Source organism: Phalacrocorax aristotelis, chromosome 2 (assembly GCF_949628215.1).
Source record: "Phalacrocorax aristotelis chromosome 2, bGulAri2.1, whole genome shotgun sequence".
NCBI lineage: Eukaryota > Metazoa > Chordata > Aves > Suliformes > Phalacrocoracidae > Phalacrocorax > Phalacrocorax aristotelis.
This window is the reverse complement of record NC_134277.1, coordinates 55,077,409-55,100,748: the sequence shown is the minus strand read 5'-3', so window position 1 is coordinate 55,100,748 and position 23,340 is coordinate 55,077,409. Positions and strand designations below refer to the sequence as shown.

Sequence of the window (23,340 nt, the reverse complement as noted above, 5' to 3'; positions counted from 1 at the left end):
AGCAGAGTTTTAAAAATTGTTTTGCAATGTTTTTTTCCCAGCATAGCTCAGGTATGTTGTAATTTTTCTTTACAGTTTCCTTCTGTCCCTGTGTGAGGAATGTGACATGAGACCTTGTGTTGCCTTTCCTTGCTTCCTAGTGCTCATCCTGGGCATGTGTCATGGCACTATTATTTGGTCTCTCTTATACTTTATGTTCCACTTCTATTTTTTGATGTGTATATACCACACTTTCTACTATGCCTCGTATTACTAGGGCTAAAGATAAAAAGATTTTACTTTTCTAAATCTCAGGACATCCTCCCTATCTGATGTTTTGTGTGTTGTTGCTTTTTATTATCAGCATGAAGTCTATTATTGCCTGGGGGGGTAAGCCAGAGAAGAAACCAGCGTGGCATGCCTTTTGTGAAGCTTCACGCTTCCAGCCTATTCTCTGATCATCTTCTCTCCAATCTTATCTCCAGCTGATGAAACTTTGAATGTAGTTTTCCCTTTTTTTCCGTCTTTTAAAAACAAATTGGGCTACTGCTTTGTTGGTGAGGATAAGTAGATGTCTTCTAGCTTGCCAAATAAGAAAGAGTGATCCTCATATCTGTAGCAAGCACAAGTGATAGTTTTACTAGAGTTGCTGTTAAATATCACTGTCTGGATTTAAATATTTGGACAAAGATTAGCTGCCAGTACAAAATAAATAGCATGAATGTTTAATCAAGATCTATCATTCCTCCTGGTCAGATCCTGCCTTTTTTTTAAAAAAAAAAAATACAGTATAATGGAGACACAATGCCTACTGAGAAGTCTTATGACTCTGTTAATAATTGGATAGTTTTAAGCAAAACCCAATTCATACCTTGGTGCACAAACAGGAGTGAAAGAAAAGAGAGTATAATCTATGGATAGGTAGGTAGATGCATACTTTACAGTCCCTTTAAAAATTATGTCTTTAAAGCTGGGGTCACAACTTTCAAAAATACATTTAGTCACTAGAGGGAGACATGATCTCGTATAACCTAGAGCATGTCTACCACCACAAAGAGATCAGTGATAAAAAATCCCATTGCGGTGAGGCAGATGTCAACCATGCTGAGTGTTACTGCCCAAGTGAAAGGATGCTGATTTGTTAAGCATCTGTGGGCCGTGGGGATTAGAAAGAGTGAAAGAAGCCTTCATGGACCTGCCTGATCCTTCAGGATAGCATCAGCAATGCCTTTCTGTAAAACACATCTGATCTGGGTTCCAGTGAGACCACCTTCAACTAAAGTAAGCAGAAAAGGCTTTAACCACATCTTCAGCCAATGCTGGTCTGTGCCACATGGCTTGTCTTTCTCAAGAAACCTGCTGGGTGAGACACCATTTCTCGCCCCACAGCAACATGGCTGGGTGGAGAAGTGGAAGGTCAATGCAGAAAGCCCTGTCTCTCCTCAGGAGCTTTTCTACTGTCAGAAGTGGACTGGCATACATTATCAGCTCCTGCCGCATGCTGCCCAATAACTGTCTATTCCCCCACTGCTGCCTTTGGACTGAGCAAAGATGCTGCTCAGGGGAAGCCAGTGAGGGAAGGAGGTGCAGAGAATGTTCCTGGACCATTTGTTGGCATGGGTGGGAGAAGACCTGTTTTTCTTTTGGTGCAAGGCCCTGTAGGGGTCAATCTGTGCAACCATTTGGCTAGAGAGAGCAGTATGCAAGGCTGGATTGACAGGGTCTCACCCCACTGATTTACTTTAAAATGAAAGCTTAGGTGCAAACATTAGAGGCAGATTTTGTGCCCACTGGAAAGTGCTTTGATCAAAGCACCAAGCCCAGTGAGAAGTCTGTGCAAGTGTTATTATTCATCCAAAAAACAAACAGAGCAAGCCAAAGGCCCTGTCCACACTGGGATCAGGATTGGGCTAGCACCAACCATGTTGCTGCTGATAAAACCACAGGGAAACATCTCTACATCTGGAGCTTCTGTTCAGTGTTAATCCATACTGAGATGCTGTTTAATAATGTATTTAACTAGAGTACTGCAAATGTGTGGCAAATGAAATTTTTTACCATTACATTAATAATAGGTGTTATTTATCCTTTATTGCCCAGAAACATTTTAGGGACCGCTGTTAATATTTCCTCAAAATAAATGTTTATGGAATCATTAACTCTGGTTTTATTTGCCATATTTCTCACAAAGCTTCTGAGTCATGCCTTCAAGTCTGCTAGGATTTGTGATCCTATTTTCTCTTTGCTTTGTACATTTTGTCTGTCTGTGTAATTTGAAGAGAGAATTGTAGAGTGTAAGATGGAGGCAAGTATTCTTTATTTTAATTAAAATGCTAACATAAGAAATTATCTTATTGAGTGATTGTGTTGTAACACAGCCACTTGCTCTGCCATACAGTAGTTAAGTGTGATTTGATGCTTCCTCTAGAATGCTTCCTATTCTCCAGGGCTTATACTGTAGCCAAAAAAAATCCCTTTAAGCTGAAACTTGGCATGTAAAATCTCAGCTAAACTTCAGTGTTGCTTGAAACTTAAAACACAAAACTTTGCTTTCCCATGTTCAAGTTGTTTTGGGACACTACACCTGGTGGTTCCTTGTATCATTTCTTTGTGGAGGGATTGAACAACTCAGTGTCTTTCTAATATTTAAAATGAAATGTTGCTGGCATTAATTCGTAATGGGAATTCATTACTGCTGACTGCAGAAAAAAACTGTATCATAGGCCAGATGAGTTCTGGACAGACATACATATATCACTGCACATGAAGCAAAAATTAATTCTTTTTTTTTTGGCAGGATTTGCCTGTGTTGCCCTTACTAAATGGAGGTCTCTTACCACTTGTGGAGGGGCCATGACACAGCTTCCGTGGCTGACCCTGGTTGGAGACAGGGGTGTCTGCTAGCTGGACATTTGATCTGATCCAGGCATGAGCTGTTGTCTCTTCTCAACAGCACAATGAACAGAGGGGATTGGAGAGTCTTGTTATAGTGCCAATGGTGTGAGTCTAGACTCTGCTGTAGACCTTAACGAATATTTCATCTTTGGTTATTTATATGTAAATGGTTTCTGAAGCAAGCCACTGACTACAGAAAGCTGGTCATAATAATCTGACTGGCTGGGTAGATTTTTAATCTTTTGATGAACAATGTACACATGCACATGGAAGAAGAGAGTCAAGCCTACTGTAACCTCAGGACACATAAAGATTGTGTCTAGCACATCTTTCTCATCTAGGACCAACAAGTACCTGTACAGCAAGGTTACAGATCTGGACAGTATGTATCTACCTAATCTTTTTTCCAGTAAATTGTGTACCTGATTGAATTCAAGACGTTTTTGCAGCATGCTTTTCCAAGATCTTTACAATAAACTTAGTAGTTTCACATGACTGGGAAGTGCTTTCTAACAATTTTTTTCTTCTGGTTTTATTTATAGTCACCCTTTGAAATATCTTTGCACATAAATGAAAGAGAGTGTTTATTTGACAAAAATGTCTATGTCTATGAGATGCCTATGGAAAAGGTTCCTTTTGTCAGAAATAAGGAAAACAAATTAGTTCTTTTAGTACAGGAGAAAAGGAGCACTCAGAGTTTTTGAAGTTGGAGAAGTACTGACTGGCACTTGGGAACAGGGAAATAAACTCTCAGGTAGAAGATTTTGTAGTCATTTAAGCCAGCCAAGCAACAAAAGAAAATTCAGAAGAACGTGATAGGACATAACACAATGGCAGAGGAAACTGAAAGTTTGTAAATGCAAGTGATTTATCTTGGGATAATGAAGGGAGAATTTAAAATAGCCCATCTATTTTTGAGGTTTCAAGTTAACTTCAGTACTGATACCACTCCACACAGGTCAGTCAGAACTAGTCAGTCTGTAATAGTAGCACAAAAATAGACAAAAGGTTAACACCTGTAAACGTTGGACTATAAAACTATGTCAACCAGTTACAGTTACAGAACAGTGTGAACCTGATAACGTCACTGTATGTGTCAGTGGTGTGTTGTCACCTGCAACATAGGATAAGAGAAGGGCCAATATAGAACATGCAGAGCTATTTTTCTCTTTTTTTATTTTTTTTTTTTTTAATTTTCCCCAGGCAACTCTAGTGTTACATTTGTAAGAGTCCAGTGCTTGTATATCAGTACAGCTTAGGAAACCTGCTTTTGGCAACAGAGACTCATGCAGATCTTTCTGGTCTACCATTTCCATGCCTGTGGGTGTACAAAGTTGTATAAATCCAGAAGAAAATCCTGAATTACTGTTTTCTACCTTTCCATGTGTCACTCATTCCTTTTCTCTATTTTGAGACACCAAATCTCCAGTGACTGGAAGGAAGTCCATTTCTGTGCGATGTCACTGATCCTATGAGAAGTGGAGTGTTTTCCTGCTCTCTCCAGCAAAGCATCTACTTACCTGCTTGGCTTTGAGCACATCAGTGACTTGGGAGTTCTTGCAGGAGCTCACATGCATGTTAATCCTGAGCAGAAGCTGGGCAACAAGAAACTCATAGGACCTTGTGCTGGTGTGGGAACAGTCTGTCAGAGGACAACGGGGTAAACAGAAGAAGAATGGCTGCTAAAAAATAAAGCAATGGGACCTGACTGTGCTTTCAGAGATTATGGGAATCACTGGCCTGAAAGAGATGAAGTGATATTTATACAGAAGTTGTTTAAAAGGAATGAAACCCCAGCTCACAGCCTTTACGGGGTTAGTCTTTTCATACTTCTAAGAGCAGAATCGATGAACAAGGTGAGTTAATAGTACATAAGTAAAATTGAAGCCTACAGCAATTAAATTAAAAGCTAAAAAGATTTGGAATGGTAAAACTGAATAGATTTTAATTGAACATAATTCTATTGAAGACTATTAAATTACCACAATGGAATAGAAATACAAAAAACCATGACAATGAGTTCCTGAATGAAAATTTTAAATGGATAAACTGAAAAATTACAGGTACCCCGGTGTATGACATGCAGAGTGCTCATGATATGAGAACATGAATTATTTATATCTTCTTTAAATGTAGAATGTAAATTTGTTTTGAATTAATTTCTGTTGGGAAATCACTACACAGTAAACATAACTGTCTCTTAGGGCGATGTTTTTTCATTATTATTATTACTATTATTATTATTTTATCATATTGTTGTTTGGAGAGGGGAAGAAAAAATGGCAACTTTTATGGTAGTAAGTCATTTAAGTAATGTTTATATTGAAAAAAATGCAGTACTTTGAGATGAAATATACTGTAAGCTAGGCAGTTATTACAGTAACTTAGGACACACGAACCCCAATTTAATGTTGCTGTGCTGTGGCACAGAGGTTGGTATCTCCCTGTTTTTCCTATAGCAGCACAGTAAGTTGGTAGACTGGTACAGGACAGGAAAGGGTCCGGCTAGTGCCTTGTTACTGTTGGGGTCTGTGGGATCCAAAGGCAGGTGCCTCTGCTAAGGCACTAATGACCACAGAAATAGTTTAAGAGTGGAAGAAAAGCTCTTGTGAGTAGGGAGAGAGTTGTTAAAGGAATGATCCATCGTTATTGTTACCTTTAATTTCTTTTCTTTGTTTTTACTTGTACAAGTGTGTTCAACAGTAAGGGAGTGTGTTACTTTGGGGGAATTAGGACAAACAGGTTAGTTAAAACACAGTTATGCTCGTAGCTTGCCTGTTGGCATTGTTTTGTTCAAGTGATTATTGCATCACCTCTGCAATACTCCTGCAGAGGCAACATGCGGGTAAGTCTGAAGTAAAGTCACTGGGAGTTAGGACTTCCCAGCTGTGTTTTGTACTCCTAAGTTTAAAATATTTGGGGCAGAGAGCTCCTTTTGGTTTCAGTGTGGCCTTGTGCTTGGGGGTCACAGAAGTATCTTTGTCTAAGACGGAGCTACTGGGACTGAAGCTTTTGAGCTTTTGTAACTTGGCCTGACCTTTGCAACCCTTGCTCCTTATTCCTAATGACACTATTGGCCCCTCTGTCCCATGTCAGGGAATAAAGCTACCTTGTGGATAATGTTATGTAGCAAACACAAATTTTGAGTGGCAAGTGGAAGATTAAAAATATTAAATTATTTTGCTACATATAATGCACTATTTTTTCATTACTTGTATCTTTGACTTGCAACCCATCCGGATCTGCAACTCCTCACTAGCTGCAGACTATGTTCTGCCCATTCTCAATCCTCTGACAATGGGAAGACCATGAGCTAAAAATGTAAAGATTTTTGTTCTTATTATTTTGGAACAACTGCTCTCCCGTTTTCTGCTGTTTTCTTTTCATGGACCATTAGCAGCTTCCAAAGGCAATATCCTTTCACTGTCACACTATGCCATGGGGTGCCATTTCAACAACTTCAGACAAGGGCATTAAGTACAATTCTGGATGAGAGTCAGAGCATAACCAAATAAAAATAATAAAGGAAAGCTTGTAAGAGCAATTTGGAATGCTGTCCTGTGCTGAATTCATTTGCAGCTTAGCAGAGAGCTACCAATCACGGGTGATCAGCGCAATACTCCGCAGCACCTTATTTAATTGTAAAGTATTTCATACCCTAAGAAACATCACTGTTCATTTGCTTTTCCTTTTTCGGTGATCATCTTAGCTGAATGCTGAGCGGTGAATCAGTGGGAGGGGAAGAAAATTCATGTTTCTAATTCGAGGAGAATAAAAATGGACTTCTTGTTGTTCCTCTCCCTTTCCCCTTGCAATTAATCTGGAGTTACACATTTCTTAGGATAGTTTAAAAAAAAATCCTGGAGGGAAGGAAAAAACCCTCATAATCCTTTGGCAAATCTCTCAATGCATCAAGGCCAAATTGTGGCTGACATTGCATAGAGGCGCAAGCCAAAGCATCCTCCTGGACAATGGTAGGACTGTGGGGCAGAAGCAATTTTCTTTAGTTCACCTCCCAGAGAGACAGAGGAAGCACTAGTCTATAGGTTCTCTCAGCACCCCACGCTTTGTGGAGGACTCAGGTTACCTAGATTCATTGAAATAGCCCCTAACTTGGCACTGACCGATCTGGCACTGGCTTTTGCTTTCAGTACTTGAACAAATTTTTCATTCTTTATAGTGCAGGAAATCTGTAAGGTGCGCGATGAACAGGCTGCTTGGAGCTGAAGTCAAAGCAGCCACTGACTCTGATGCTGCGTTCCCTCTCTGCACCTCTTTGTTGGTAATGGATGTGTCACTTAGCAAGCACTGCTTGGAAGTGCAGTGTGGAGATCCATGTAGAGCTTGTCGGCTGGAGAGCAGATCAGTCAAGAGGCTTAAGCATAGGACTGGGAGGTAGCTGGGATGGTTGCTGTCTTGGCTATGCCGATAGATCACTTTGGGCTAGGTACTTAACATCTGTGTGCTCTGCTTTCTCTGTCTATAAAAGAAGGCTAATCTCTCTACTTGTGGATGTCAGAGTTTTCTCCAGTGCTGGCCTGTGTAATAATATCTTAATGCCAACACAGCAGGTGTTGGGAGATTCTGTGAAGTCTTATAAAGCACTATGAACTTGTGTTGGTCTAGGTATTACCAATGCCTTGCTACCAGTGTTTGCATTTGATTTGCACTTTATGTAAAATACAATTTTGTACTACCCTCTGCTCTGTTGAACAATGTTGAGGCTCATGTAATGTTCTGCCTAATATAGTAAATATATCACCTTGACATGGTAGGCTAGACAAGGGCATCCAGTGCTGGAATAAAAGGCAGAGTGGACATAAAACTGGAGATGCCAGGGCTTTAAAGAGAAGGAAGGCTAGGGAAGTCATTCCTCTGTCTCAGCTCCATCAAAGCTGTACAGATTACTGATCCTAATGTGGTTAGTCATGGGGTTTTTTAAATTCTCTGAATTTTTCCAGTCTTTTTTGAACTCATGCAGACTCTCAGGATTTCCAACTCCTCTTGCCACAGAGAGCTGCAGCCTAGCCACAAGACCTTTGTCTGTGTGAACAAGTACTTCTTTCAGTTAATTTTGAACCAGCCATTGCTGTCCTGCTTCATACACCAGAAAACACAACAGATGATCATTCCCTGTTTCACAGCGGCACTCATGGTTTCTTATGTTTCTTTATGTATCCATGCCATCATCCCACACCAAAGTAGAAGAGCCCTAGTCTATTTAGTCATTCATCTTACAGAAAAAGTGTGTCTAACAAAAGCTATGTCCTACTCTTCACCATCCTTGCCACCGTTCCCTTCACCTTTTCAGTTCCACCATATTCTTTTAAAGGAGGGGGGACTGTTGTTGCAAACAACATGCATTCCAGCACATTCTGGAAATAGAAAATGCTATACATGTGTCTTTGGTTTGCCCTCTGTGACAAGTCTGTCATTCATGGTCTTGCATTGCATTTATTTCAGGTGTGGCAATAACGTTGTTACAGGGGTTGGGGGTATATGAGTCCTAGCGCTGCATGACAGGACGGATACTCACCGCCACTGTAAGTCTGAGCATGAGAGGAAGGAGCCGTCCAGACCATCACAGCTTCCTCTCCATTCTTCCTCGTTTGCCTTTCTGCCTGCTTTATGATGCCCCACATTTTATTCATCACCTTGGATTGTTTTCCTCTAATTGTACATTCGCTAGAAAAGCAAAAAGCCTCTCTAAAACTGCTGGACTGAAAATGAAATATAGGATGGCTGCAGGCTATGTTTTTCTTTGCTGGGAAGCACTGCCATGATAATTGTTTCTACAAAAAGAAACTACTACTCTGGAAAAAAAAAAAGAGAGAAAAAAAGACAAACAAAAAACAAAAACCCAAGCACCCTCTGTTTGCTTGAACCTACCATAAACTATTGCTAGTAATTATAGAAGCCGACTGCACAACAGCTTAATTTGACTTAATTGGCAATTTTTTAAAGCTGCAACACAATAACAATAGAAAACGAACTCAGTGCACAGGTTCTGGAGATGTTAAATTTCACTTTACAAAAAAGCTGTAAACCTTTATGCAACGTGTTGGCTTGTAATTCACTTCAGTTGGTTATGTATTTTTTTATTTTATTTTTTTCTTCTGTTGTGATATGAAAGTGTAGAAATATGCAGGAGTGTCTGGAAGAAGACTAAGCTTTGCTTTTTGCCCTCAGTGCTGGGTTCCAGTCTGAGAGAAATATTTCACAGTGAAAGATTATCAAGAAGGAGTGAGATCATCTGCTAGCCTTATTACTTTGTTGATGGCCACAGAGTTGGGGTTTCCTGTATTTATTTTAAATTGGCTAGTAATACTAAATGGCAAATTCTTTTGTTCTCCCTAAACACTTAAGAAAATGGTGGTCTACTACAGAGACAAATCCTTTTTGAGCTACAAATTTACCCACTGTGGGTTTAACTTTAAATAGATTAGTAGTCCCCTTTAAGTCAATTGAGCTTCAGTGGGTATTACAGAAAATTAAGCCATCTGTACACACTACCAGTGAGATGATTTAATTACACAATGTTCTGATATGGTAAGAGAACAATTTATATTAAGTCAATGTTTATTTATTTGGATGTGAGCTGAAGATTCTATGTTATAGTATACAGGTATTACACAAGTTGATGTGATGACAGAATGAATTGATTTATACTGTAAGTACCTAAGGGATGCAAATCTATGTACACAGTTAAAAGATCAAGTAAAGATCTGCAAAATTTAAGCGTTCAGACTTTACATCCACCATCCCATTTTACACATCTCCTGCCCATATGAAGCACCTAGTCCCAGCTCTTTGGAGAGTGGCCCTGGCCATGGGAGTCCCTCAGAGCTCACCTAGTCCCTTCTCTGGGGAAGGTGCTGTAGGTGAAGAGGACTTGGGAAGGACCTAGGTGGGAACTAGGGGGAATGGGAGGGGGTTGCTGCTCAGGGACTGGCAGGGCATTGGTTTGTTGATGATGAGCAATAGTTTTCATTTGCATCACTTGTCTTTCTTGGGTTTTATTTCTCTTTCATTGTTATTTCCCTTTTCATTACAATTTATTACCATTATTATTTTTATTATTATAATATTTCAATTATTAAACTGTTCTTATCTCAACCCACAAATTTTCTCACTTTTACCCTTACAATTCTCTTGCCCCCAACCTGCTGCTGGTGGGGAGTGAGTGAGTGGCTGTGTGGTGCTTAGCTGCCAGCTGGGGTTAAACCACAACAGTCCTTTTTGGCACCCAACATGGGGCACAAAGGGTGCGAAATAATAACAGATTGACCAGAGTGTATTAGGAGGGATTTATATCTGTTAACAGTTGCAGATCATGATGTTGATTTATCTGTTCTCAATATTAGTTTATCTGATCTGGGCCATGCTTTTCTTTTTGCTGTACATGTTAAAGACTGAGGTTGGCTTTTGGAATTTGCTGTGCTCTGCAGTGATTAGTGATGTTTTGCCTGGGAGATTTGTTATTAAAACACTGACTTTGACCTTAATTTGGTGTTTGGGCTCTGTACTGAAGCTGTTACTGTACTTTGGGTACCACCTCATGGAGACAATTAACAATGATACTTCCTCCTTTGAGAGGATTTTTGAGGAGGAAATAGAGAATGACACCTTCACTACCTTCTTCTGTGATGTTTTCTCCCTTGTTACAATAACTTGTCAATATCTTGAACATCATTGGGTAGTTCTAGTACTTCTGTTGGTATTTTTTGGGAATATTGCTTCAGTTTTGTCTGTGATTAACAAGCAATTTAGGAATATGACTCAGGCTCTGCGAGAGTATGGTCATGGGTGGCACAGCATGTGGGAGAATATGGGCAGGTATCTCAAGAACTTCCCACCTCCAATGGTCTGAAACTTCACTCCCAAACAACTGCAGGATCCTGATGAAGTGATAGAATGCTTGAAAAAAAAATGCCATGCCTATCCCAAAGAGGCACAACTTACCACACCGTGTTGGGCCCTGACCAGCATCTACCAAACACTGCTCAATATTTTGCAACACCCTCAAGAAGAAGAGAAGAAAAACATACCAGTAGACCCTATGGCTACATCAGACACTATATCAGTCACTCCTATAGCTGAAACGAAACAACTGAAGTAGGAGTCAGCTTGTTTAGTAAGGGATGAAGAAGCTTCTCCTAAGAGGGAGCAGGAGGAAGAATCAGAAGAGGCAGCCTCTTCTGCAGCAGAGCAGTCACAAGAACAGGAAGAGGAAGAAACTGAAATCATAAATGAGACAGAAACCACCCGATCCCTAAGTGAGCTGCGAGATATGCAGAAAGATTTTAGCTGTCAACCAGGTGAGCTAATTCTCAGCTGGTTACTCTGATTCTGGGATACTGGGGCCAGTAGTCAGGAATTAGAGGGTAAGGAAGACCAGCACCTAGGATCCCTTGCTAAGGATAAAGCCGTTGATAAATGGACTAGAAAAAGGGCAGGAGTCTTCATTCTCTGGTGGCAACTCCTGTCAAGTGTGAAGGGCAGGTATTCCTTCAAGGAAGAATTTGCAAATTCCCAAAGCAAACGGACCAACACTGAGGGAGGCATCCGGTATCTGAGGCAATTAGCTGTGTTGGAGGTGATCTATAACAGCTTGGATGACAAGCAGGCTTCCAAAGGCCCAAACGAAATCCAGTGCATGCAGTCCATGTAGCAAAAGTTTGTACAAAATGCACCAATGTCATACGCCCGCACCCTGGCAATTATGAGCTGGACAGACACAGAGGCACCAACTGTAGGTGAACTGGCCAGACAACTCTGAGAATACAAAGATAATCTCACTTCCTCTATGTGGGCCTGTGTCTCAGCTGTGGACAGACTGAACCAAAATATGTCTGAGCAAGCTGAGAAGGACAGATCTTCTTCATGCACTCCAACCAAGGCCTCAGCTATTAAGAGTCAGCTTTTTTCTGTAGAAGTGAAAGGGTACTGGTGGCACACACCAGGTGCAAGCCTGTGTTTCTTCTTATGTGACCAGGGGGAGGACATGAGGAAGTGGGATGGTGAACCTACCAGAGACTAGAAGCTCAGGTACAAAAATTGCAAGAAAAAACAACTGCAAAAAACATGCATCCAGGAAAATTACTGCTCTGGGGTCTGCTGGGCAGAGGAGAAGGGCTGATCATCCTTTGACACTGATGAAGGGACTTCTGCCCTGCAGTTACAAAAACCAAGTCATGAAGACTCCAACTAGAACTAGAGGGGCCCCGCCTTCAGTCAGGCAGAGAAAAGGGACAACCGGGTTGACTGGACTGTGTGGATTCAGCGGCCTGTCTCATCAGCCCCAAAGGAGTATAAAGCTCTAGTGGACACTGGTGCACAGCATACTCTAATACCATCAGATTACAAAGGGGAAGAATCCAGATGTATTTCTGGAGTGATGGGAGTATCCTGAGAACTGCCTGTGCTGGAGGCTGAGGTAAGCCTAATTGCCTTCCCCCCATCCTGCTGGGGGGTGGAGTGAGAGAGTGGCTGTGTGGTGCTCAGTTGCCAGCTGGAGTTAAGCCATAACACTAGGGCACCTTGCAGTTAGTGGATGGTTCTTAATGGACATTCTCCAGTTGACAGAGTTTACCACAGCTGCAGGCTAGGCAGAAAATCAGAGTTAGTCTATTAACCCAGTACACCCAATACTGTGAAGAATCTACTCTGACATTGACTTTGACATTAGTCCCCTGTTGGCATCAGAAATCAGATTGCACTTTGTCTAAAACAGTTCATGTTCAAGAAAGATGAGTATGTGAAGCTGACTTTAAGCTGCATTTGAACTTCCTTAGTCCTAGAGTTGGTGCACATTGAAGGCTGTTTTAAGTTGCCTGGCTTCATTTGAGCTAGCTGGTCACTAGTAGATAAGTTTGCTCTCCTCCTAATTCCTGTGATAGTGTCTGACAGGATCACTGGTTCCCCAGTGTAGCTTTGTAACAATGATGGTTTGACTTGGTGGCTTAAACTGACTCAGAAGTTGTCAATAGAAGCACAAGAATCATCCCAGGTAATGAGGAAAAATGAACCCTACTTAAAATAAAGCATGTACAAGATGCACACTTCTGGTGGAAAATGGGTGTACATGCCATAGCACTTAGCCATTCCTGGAAACCAGCTTTAACTACCTTCCCATTCTTGGTCTGCTCTGTGCTTATATGAAGGAGTTAAACTGGATCTTCAGTCCTCGGAGTTTATGGGACTCTCAGTCTGGTTTCTGTATGAGCTTCTTACACTCTGATGCTGCTGACTCCCCTGCTGGAGCGTGGTTTAGTCCTGAATCAAAGAGGTGCTGCAGATAAATTCTGACATCATGTGGTGATACATAAATATATATGCTATTACTCTGGGTTTTTTTTTTCTTTAAAGTCTCATTGCTTTATGGTGGACGGAACCATTAAAACATGGAACTAGCTCTCCCATACCCTCCAGTCAGCATTTATCTATGGGCCAGGTTTGTTTATGACTTTATGGCTACACACTTTTCAATGAGAATGGTAGCATGCTACACACTCTCCACAATAGTTAGAAAAGAAACAGGGAGGAGAACATTTGAGACTCTGGTGCAGTATGAACCTACAGGAAATTTCTAGTAGAAAATAGTAGGAGCTGCCATACAATCTAGCTTTTCACAGTCAGTTTTAGCTCTGTTTCATTTGGAAGAGGTTACTAGCAACAGGAGCAGGACTGGACTTTTTAAATAATTAACACTCCTAACCTGTGTATTTATTACCTGCCAACTGGCAACAACAAAGTGATTTGTCTGATGTGTTCATTGAGCAGCAGAGAACCATGCAGCCTGATTCATAAGATAAGAGAACATAATGGGGGACATGCTGCTATCTACTGAAATTTGTTGAGGGGAGTATGGGAGAAAGTAGCAAAATCCTAACTTAAGCACTGTGAATGGAGAGGTTCCCACTTTATGGGTACCCTTTACATTTTTCCCAAGATATCTGTGTCATTCTGATGAAAGGCAGCAGAGGATAGCGTACATGATATTGAAGTTACATGGTAAAAAATTAGATTTGCTGAGGTCATGAGGATACGCAGTCAGCCACGGAAAACTGTGCTATCCAAAGCGCTTTCCAACATACAGTCAAGTCCTAACAACTGTGATCCCAATTTAGTGGCTTAAAATGGCAAGAAAAATTTAAACACCCAGGTGGGAATTTATTTCAGAGAGTCTGAACCTAGAGCGTTCACTTTACTTTCATGCTAACAGCATTTTAGCCAGTAACCTGTTCTTTTTGATTTCTTCTAAACTGGAAGTACCACAGAGAGGGAAAAAAAATCATTAGTATTTGCACTTCAAGTGAGTAAAGCAGTATGTACTCACGGGCGCACAGAGAATTAAATGGTTGCACGAATTTTTTCAAGGCACATGGAAGGCTAAATATGGATTTTGTTGAAAGTTACTGCTAGGTGTTTTTATGACCTGAGCTGGTTTGATATCTGTAGCTGGAGTATTCCAGTTGCCACACAAATGAAACACTGGAAGTTTGGATCCAGGCATGGCTTCATTGTTAGTGAAGATTAATTTACATGCTGATTTGCATACAATTACCTTTTCTTTTTCTCCCATTACCATTACCATTACCTATCTCTGAAAAGTTTTTTTCTTAGTGTGAGTGGCTCCCCTAACCTAAATATTAATTTCTTTTCCCTGTACATTGACATTGCCTCTGGCTAAGACAACTGCATAGAGCCAATGAGTGTGTAGGGTGGAGAGAAGAAGCTTTTGGCTTTCTCGTTTTTTTTTTCCCCCCAGACATTAAGGTTTCATTTTTTATTTCATATGGGATTTGCAGGAACATGCTAAGAGAAAAGCATGACCCCAACTATATCAAATATTCAGCCCTATTGATTTTGTTACCAGGTTTCACTTAACACCTGTCCAGAAAACCAGACCAATTGACCCAGAACCGCAGCTGGACTGAGTCAGTGTGTCTCTGCTCTCTTCAGGGGACCTATAGCAGCTACAGTCATTGCTCTCTGTGACTCACCACAACTGAGGATGTGGCCTCACTCTTTTATGGGTAAATTACTTCAAGATGTTCAGAGCTGTATTTCTGCCTGTGAGTGAGCACATTCGGAAGCATCTTGGACACGGTGTATCTGTGCCTTTTCATTCATGTTATTGAAACATCTCTTGTTCCTCTGAAGGGACTGACTCTCAAGAGCGATCACACGCAGTATGGATAGCATAGCTGTAACGCCAGGAGGTTATATAGGCAGAAATGAACTGCAGATAGGGTAACTTTTTGACACATCACTGTATGGTTGTGTTTGCATTTCCTGGCATATTGCTCTTTTGCAACTATTTCAGGGCTAATAGTCTTTGACTCAAGAAGCTCGTTTGATTTAAACACTAAAGTTTTGGCTTTCTGCCTATACTGTCTAAATTGTTGAGCATTGGGGGGATAGGTTCAACATAATGTCTAGCAATACTAAGTGCTGATCTGAATTCTCCTGGGCTTAAGAAAAAGTCAATCTATTTATTATGCTCATTGAGTTTTTCCTCTCTTTCTAGGCTATAGGTAAAGCTTGGCATGATGTGCTTAAACTAATACAACAGAAAGAATTGTTGAAAAACTCACTTGTGAGTTGTGGATCATTATTTGTTATTACCTCACCCAGAATCCTCTAGAAAGCAAGCTGCAATTCACCGTGTGTTGCTATACTGCTCAGGTGTTGTAAAGAGCTCCATTTAAAAAAAAATGCAGAGTAGTAGTCCACCAATAAAAAGTAGTATTTCCTATTTAGTTCAAATAGTTATGTGTCAGAGATGTGCCCACAATGATCAGAAATGCTCTGTAGTGATTTTGTATTCCTGAATGTACCATAGGTTTCATATTCTATTCTATTCTATTCTATTCTATTCTATTCTATTCTATTCTATTCTATTCTATATGTGATCAGAATAGGATACTCAGGGTCTCTTCTTAAATTTCTTAACAGCCAAATGGTATTTGGAGCTTATTCTTTGAATTTCTTATTTCATGCTCTGGGTGCCATCATAACCAAATGACTTCTGTTCAAGCTCCTTCCGTACACAACCCTGGTTACAAAAGATGTACCTCATGTACTCAAGAGTTAATTGTAAATGAACTTATTGACCATTAACAACAATTCATTCTCAGAGGTACCATGTAAATTCATTAATGGAGTCATGGATGTCCATTCCATAGTAGACAGCTCATTATTCTTCACCTTCTAGGATGTCCAGGCAGCTTCCAAAGACTGAAGTGGGAAAGGATTTTCCAAATGTCAGAAGTTGCAGTGAACATGCAGGTGAGAAAGGAGTTTTTCTTTCAAGTTTTCAGGGGTATGAGAATCAGTCTCTGAGGGAGAATGACTTATCGGTGTTTTCTATGGGAAGAAATATGCTTCTTTTCCCAAACTATGAGCGTTAGATATACAAGCCAGTGAATAACCAACCATGATATACATTAAAATCTGGAAGTAATACTTTGGTGATGGCTTTAATGCATGCATTACAGCAAGCACTGAAAAGTAATGACCTGATGAAGTAGGTAGTAGTATATGATAGGTGGTCTTCTATCCCAGACGGAGGAGGGCATCCTGGAAGACCCTGATTTAATTCTTGGCTCTGTCACAGTCCTTTTTTGTGACCACGGACAGGACATTTCATCTGACAGTGACTCAGTTTTTTTAATTCTGTCAATTTATTTATTGTTTCATTTGGATTATGAACTCTGTAAGAAAGAAATGTCTTACTCTGCACCACAATGAAAAAGAAACTTGAAGAACAATAATGTAACATAGCGAAATGTAATCATTTTAAGAGGCTGACTCAGTTCACTGAGTAGCATGACGAACTCTGAAGGGCATGTACTTCATGACGCTGTGTGTGGTCTGAAATCTTATGCAGAGGCAGATTGAAATCCTGATATTTTAATGAAGCTTTAGGTATGAGGAATAATACACTGTCATATTAAATGACTGTAGTGAGTTATTTCGCCAATTTGCAAGTTCCCATAACACTGTAAACAAAAATTAAAAAGCCCTACCCTTGGAAGACTTTGAAAAAGAATCAAATCACACAAAACCCCTTGTATTTGAGAATAGCCTAAATAGAAGAGTTGCAATATTATCACAATAATTTCAAAGTAAAAGGATAAAGCTAGGAAGCCAAGTATTTCATAATGAATGCAGCATATAGCTTTTAAACAGGGCTAACATATGGACCACTAATGTGAATGTGAATGCAAATTAGATACTTTTGATTGCTTGAAATAAAGTCAGCAGAATCCAAGCTTCAAAAAGCAAATTGTGTGGATTTAACTACCTGAGTGCCACAGAAAGAATACTGTTCCTACAATATTTCCATATGAAACAAGGTAATGAAGCTAATTAAGCTAATTCTAAGGCAAGCTGCCCTAGATAACTTGAAGATGAATTGTATGTTTTCTCTGGCCCTTTTTTTTTTTCTTCTTTTGGTTTGCCTGAGTTTTGCAACACTGTTTTGTTTAACCTTTTGAGGCTACTCTGCTAATTTCGTCACCCCAAACTACAGGCACTTTACAGGGTATCTGTCAGTTTTAGAAGTGATACAGCTTACTACGAATATCTTGCTTTTGAGGAGAGGCAGCACAACTGGTGCTGGCTGGAATAAGCAGGTATTGGGAACTCCTCATTTCATAAAGTATGATACAGCAAATAGCTTCTAACAGGCTCTGTTTCAGGTAAGTAAAGGGAGAAGATCAGAGGTTGCCTTAAACCTTGGAAGTGCTGGTGTAACGTAGCTCAGCAGGACATACCCTGTACCCAGCCTTGCTGGACTGTGAGCAATGGGAAAACTGGAGAGTAATATTTATTTTGTCTGTGAGCCATTGCCCTTTATGGAAAAGCAGCAAGCTGCTCTTGGTGAGACATAAAAAAGCAAGAGGGCTGCCTACCACCCTGCATCTGGCATGGCTTGCCCCTGTGCAGCAGCTGTCATATCCTCACTGCGAAAAGCAGTTTGCAGGTACAGCAGGAGCTGCTGCCAGGAGTTCTTATAATGGATGCCCATGGGGCTGCATAGCCTGGGGGGGAAGAGCAACCCCAACCAGTGGGAACCTCAGAGCTGGGATATCTCCATTCCAGCTCCACATCCTGCCCATTTAATAGCAAAGTCTTAGGCTCTACCAGAAGAGTCAAGAGATTATTTTATTTACCATACCTCCTGATCCCACAACCTTCTTCTGTCAAACCATCGCTTCCTCATCCAGGGACACTAGGTTATGCTCGAAACTGCTGTCCCCTGCAGTGAAACCAGCTCTTTATCTCCCCTGACAGCCAGTGTTGCTTTACCCAGTCAGGTATCTCAGCTCCCACGCTGGCCTGACCATGATAAACATGACCACATCCGCACCCATTTACTCCTGATACTTCTGCAGCTGTGCTGGATACTCCCCTGATGCCTTCCTACCACATCTGGAGATCTCCTCAGTGCATTAGCAGCCTATGCCGTTTTCTAACATCCTTCCCATACTCAGCCAGGCGTAAGGGTACACTAGCCCAAACCCCTGCTAGACCTGCCAGGTTTGGGGCAGTTGCATTAACTTCCCCTTATTGCCATAACTTGGGGAAGGGTGTACTGATCTGAAACTGAAGTTTAAGGGAAGAGGAAAATGACTAAATCAGCTCATTTACATCTTTGCCAATCACTTCCCAATTTGCAAATATGTGAATTAGCGCATTCTGAAATTTGCATAAATTCACACATGGAGCTGTACAAGACTTGGCAGCTATGAAACAAAAAATAAAAAAATGTATTAATGGCTGTGCAAAAAGGAAAGGAAACTGGTTCCAGAATATAAATGTCTTTATAACTATATGAAGAATGGGGAAATGGCTTTTGAACTTAAGATTGCTTCTCAGATTCAGAGGTGGTAAAAACGGATGCAACTCTGTTAGTATCACTGCTACCCATTTATAAAAGTCCTGAAACTGGGTTTCATGATTCAGAGCATTGACTTGGGCCCCCTTCTTTCTTGGGAAACCATAAAAAACTGTTGTGAAGACTAGGAAGAAAAATTCTATGAAAAGAAAAGCACAGCACACAAGGCATTGGCTAGTGTGAGTGAAGTCTTTGGGGGGATTTTCTGTCTCTTATACCGTGTGTTTCACACCAACATTACCCACCCCTGGCTGCACAGTTGCACTCTTAAAATTATTTTTATTAAAGCAAATGATGTTTCTAACTTATGGCTGTGTTGAACCCTGAAGGGATTCCTAGAGCACTGTTGCATTCATGTTCACATGTGTTGCTTAGTTAGCAAGGCCAGTGAGCCCAGACTGCAGCCTGACTTGCAGTTTTCCTCCAGAGGGATCCCTGAGAGCAAGCAGGTGTGTGACATTTGTAGCTAGATCACCTCAGCTGGCAATTGGTCTTACATTTCTTCCCTTGTCTTCAGAAATGTATAGCAGCTTGAATTGACTGCAGCTCCTACCTCTCCACAGGATGCGAACTCTGAAGTATGTATTTTCATCCTCACCTACTTCAGGGATGGCCATTTGCAGGCAGACAGGTAATGCATAGTCCTCATTGTCTGTGCCTTCCCAAGTGCCGCGGCCTCCAGCTAGTTATCTCTCAGTAAGCAAAATTGGCTGATAATGTCAGTGAATGTCAATGACTTGGGCAGTGTCAGTCAATATCACATATTTTTATTAGCAGAGGTGTAACTCCCATGGATAGGCAGGGCAAGGAGTGATTTATGGCATATGTAGCTATGCAAGGGGTAGCCAATGGTGTTTTATGCTAACAGAATTGGGCTTTTGTCAGTGTGTTTTACTTTACCTGTAAAGGTTGTATCAATTGCTACCAAAAAAGCACAGTCATCCTCAAAAAATGAGCACTTTGCTAGTCCTAGATCCTGTTAGCGTTACGCAAGCTGCTTCCTTCATCAGTGGGTCTGACCGCTGTTATCAGCACCCCAACCTCTTCTGGGTTGAAAATAAAAGGCACAGATCTGTGTGCAATGCAGTGAGGTAGTATCAGTGTGAGGGGTCACAGAAATCTCTTCTTTGAAAATGTCTTTTCATAAGCAAGTGTTTTTTGACTGGAATGAAAATTTTATGTTTTGCTGGAGTTTTTCTGAACTCGTAAAAGGAAGACACAAAAATAAGGAAAGTCAAACTTGTTATTCAAAAACTTATTTTAGATTAAAATTGCCTTGGTTTTGCAAAACTGTTATTTTACTGAGGGTGTTTTTTTGCATTATAAAAATATAAATAATCTTTTGGGAAAATTAGGAAATGAGAAGAGCTATTAGATATTGTAGGTTGAATTTTTAAAATACAACTGAAAATGCCAGAGCACCTTCATTCTGAAGTGCCTTGATACCACAGACTTCAGGAACCTTGCTAAAGCTTTTTGGTTTTCCTAGATAAAAACAGTTGCAACAAGTTAGTCCCTGGTTACTTCTGTACATTTAAAGGACTGTTTATTAAGAATGTGAGGGTATGATATTTGGGGGAAAGATGGTATAAAAGCTAGTACTCCATTGTACTTTTAAAAATATCTGAAGAGACTTGCAGCCCTCAAAGTCTTACAGGTTCTTCCCTCCCTGATTTAAACGTCATACTCCATGTTGGATATGTTTAGATACTACCATCACTGACTACCTTGTAGACTACAGTAATTAATCTAGTAATGCCCCTCTTGGTGTGGACGACACAATTGGAAATCTGTCCAGGTAGAGACAATTATGTAAAAGCAGAGAAACATAATCCCTCTGTCCCTGAAGTGACAGAGTACTTATCTGCTACTGTTCCTATGTTTCTTCTTGAGAGAGTCAGCAACTATTTCAGTTTCTCTCATTTTATTTACTTTCAAGTCATGATTAGATTAGAGAATTCTGTTGTTGCCTCCCTCTCTTAAAATCCAGGAAACCAGAGCTGAGCTGATTCACTTTTTAAAGATCATTTAATTGCCTTAATGAGTTTGCTTGATTCTTCAAATCTCCAGTGAAGTCATAGGCAGAAGTTGAAATGGTTTTATTTGCCTCGGAGAAAATATATCCACTTTGTACTAAACAAGCAGTTTGTGTGTGTAACACCAAAGCACACACAGCCTCATCTGTCCGCAGCAGTGATGAGGGGGCTCCCATACTGTCGGTAGCACCTGGCGATGTGCACGAGTAAAATCTAATTTGTAGACAGAAATGTCCCAGATTTTCAGCAATGCTAAGTATGCTGAACCTGAAGTGGAAAGAAGCTGAAGGTGTGCAGTATCCTGCCAGAACGGGAACATGTTATGCAAAACTTCTCATGCAACTATTCACATTTGGGAAGATCAGCTATGGGCAATTTGCTCTTGTTTTTATTTCTGATCCTCTGAAATCAGATTCTCTATTCTTTAGAGAGGAAGGGAAGATGATGGTTCTGTGAAGGATGATGTGTAGTCTTGCCCTGCTCCAGACTTCCCAGGTGGTCTGAAGCAGGTAATTTATCTTCTTTGAGACTTTGTTGTCCACCCACCTAAGAAAAATACAGTTCATAAAGATAAAACCATTAGAGGTGTGGGGTGCTCAGAAACTGTTTTAATGGAGGTGATGTGTATTAAAACTATTGCAGAAATAAGTGCAACTGGCCAAGGGTGATATATAATCTCCATACCCTTCAAGTTGGTAGGTTAACTTTGGATAAAGATTTCTTGTCCAATTTCTGAAGCAAATAGGTGCCAATGGGTCTACCTGTGCTTGCAGGCTTTAAGACTTTGCTGCCTTTCCAGGCTTTTTGAACACAGGAGATTTGTTCTGTGTTTAGGACTAGGAACTATTCTGTCTGTTAGGGTGGCACATAGCAGACTTGGAGCTGCTGTGCAATCACTTAAAATACTGATCTATAACAATTTTGGAAATTCCATATGTAATCTTATCTGTGAGACAAAATATAGTATCATTCTGCTGAGACACAAAATTTCCCTGTATTACATTACCCTAGCTGAATAAGGGTGTACTGGATAACCAAGTGGGTAATCAACTCCATGGATCTAGATAAGCATCTTCCCAGAAAACATCTGGGGACCTCAGGCTGCCAGCTGAGGCTGTTTTGCAAAAGACTAAAGGGGCATGTGTGATTTGTTCCCATAGCAGGAACAAATGGCAGGAGTTGAGCAGTGTCAGAAGACTCTCCATGCCACGTGGGGCCATGTGAGAACATGAGAGACAAAGGGCAAAGGCTGACCCAAGGTAGGCAACTTGGGAAACCATTTTAAGTGGGCTCCTGCACTTCCCAGAGGGTGAAACTTCTGTGAGGCCAGTGACATGACCATCATTAGCATTTTTTAGATAGCAAGGAAGGGAATGCACACAGTCAAGCGCTGCAATGCCTACTTTCCCTTTTTCCCTGCCTCCTGGCCTGTTGAATTATTTGGGTGTGGAAAGCAGGAGCTCCAAGCTGGTGTGATGGTGACCTTATATCTCTTTACTCTGCACTGCTGGGTTGCTGCATGTGGGACAACCAGCAGCCAGGCCTGGTGCCTGGGTCTGCCAAACCCCCTTGCTGTATGGCTTCTGTAGTACCAGATGCCCAATGTAGGACTTAAAACAACTCCTCTTTCGCTTTCTTTATTTTCTTTCATCTTGTCTGAGAAATAAAAGACTGCATTTCAAGCCCAATAAAGCACTTAAATGTGTATTTACAATAGCTTTACATATTTAATAAAGGCATTTCACAATGTTTTTGATGTTTTAGCCTGTCACAGTGAGAACACTTTTAATAATATTTTCTTCTTTTGTATTTCAGCGCTAGCCCTTCCTGTCTTGATTGCAATTAGAAAAAATAAGGGTAAGAAACAGAAAACAATCAAATACAATCTTTTACACTTCCCCAAAGGTCTGTGATCTGACTTGTTTCAAGTTCAAATAAAAGTTTGTGTCATTTCTTATTTAACAGCTTTGTTTTTCCCTTCTCCAAATTAATTCATCCTAGAGGCAGAATTGTCTTTGGATCTTTGTCGATTGCTTTTTTTAACCCACTTATGGAACACCCAATACTCTAGGGCTGCACTGGATTTTTTTAAACACTTGCTTGTAGTTTAGAGGTCTATTGCGTTTAACCTCTTTGGTGTCTGGTACTAATGAGTGTTCACACTTTGCTTGATCTCTGTGTATCCAGGTTGGACTAAGTGATGATAGTAGTTCTGATACAAAAAATCCATTTACTTTGGTATTTAAATTCCATGTCTAACCATGCAGTGAAGTGCTGAAGTGATGTGGGACACAGAGGAAATTAATCAAACTGTGGGAACTGCATTTTTTTTATGAGGGTGAGCTTAGCACCTTTCCTGGACAGAAATACTTGCACATGCACTGTCTGTTAAGTGGACATTACTTGGGGATCATCAGATATGTTGCATGTATGCAGACAGTCTTTGTGGTAAACACTGCATGAATCAGATGTATCCTGGAAGTGACAGATTCAGTATAACTGGCCTATAAGATTTATCCATAC

At 40.6% G+C, this 23,340-nt stretch overlaps 1 long non-coding RNA gene across 1 annotated transcript; it reads left to right on the top strand.

The window, feature by feature from the left end:
• Positions 1-303: 303 nt before the first annotated feature.
• LOC142052876 (uncharacterized) lies at positions 304-10,379 on the top strand. Its single transcript, XR_012659019.1, has 2 exons — positions 304-4,688; positions 8,338-10,379. It is a non-coding gene; the product is annotated as an uncharacterized LOC142052876 (long non-coding RNA).
• Positions 10,380-23,340: the final 12,961 nt, after the last annotated feature.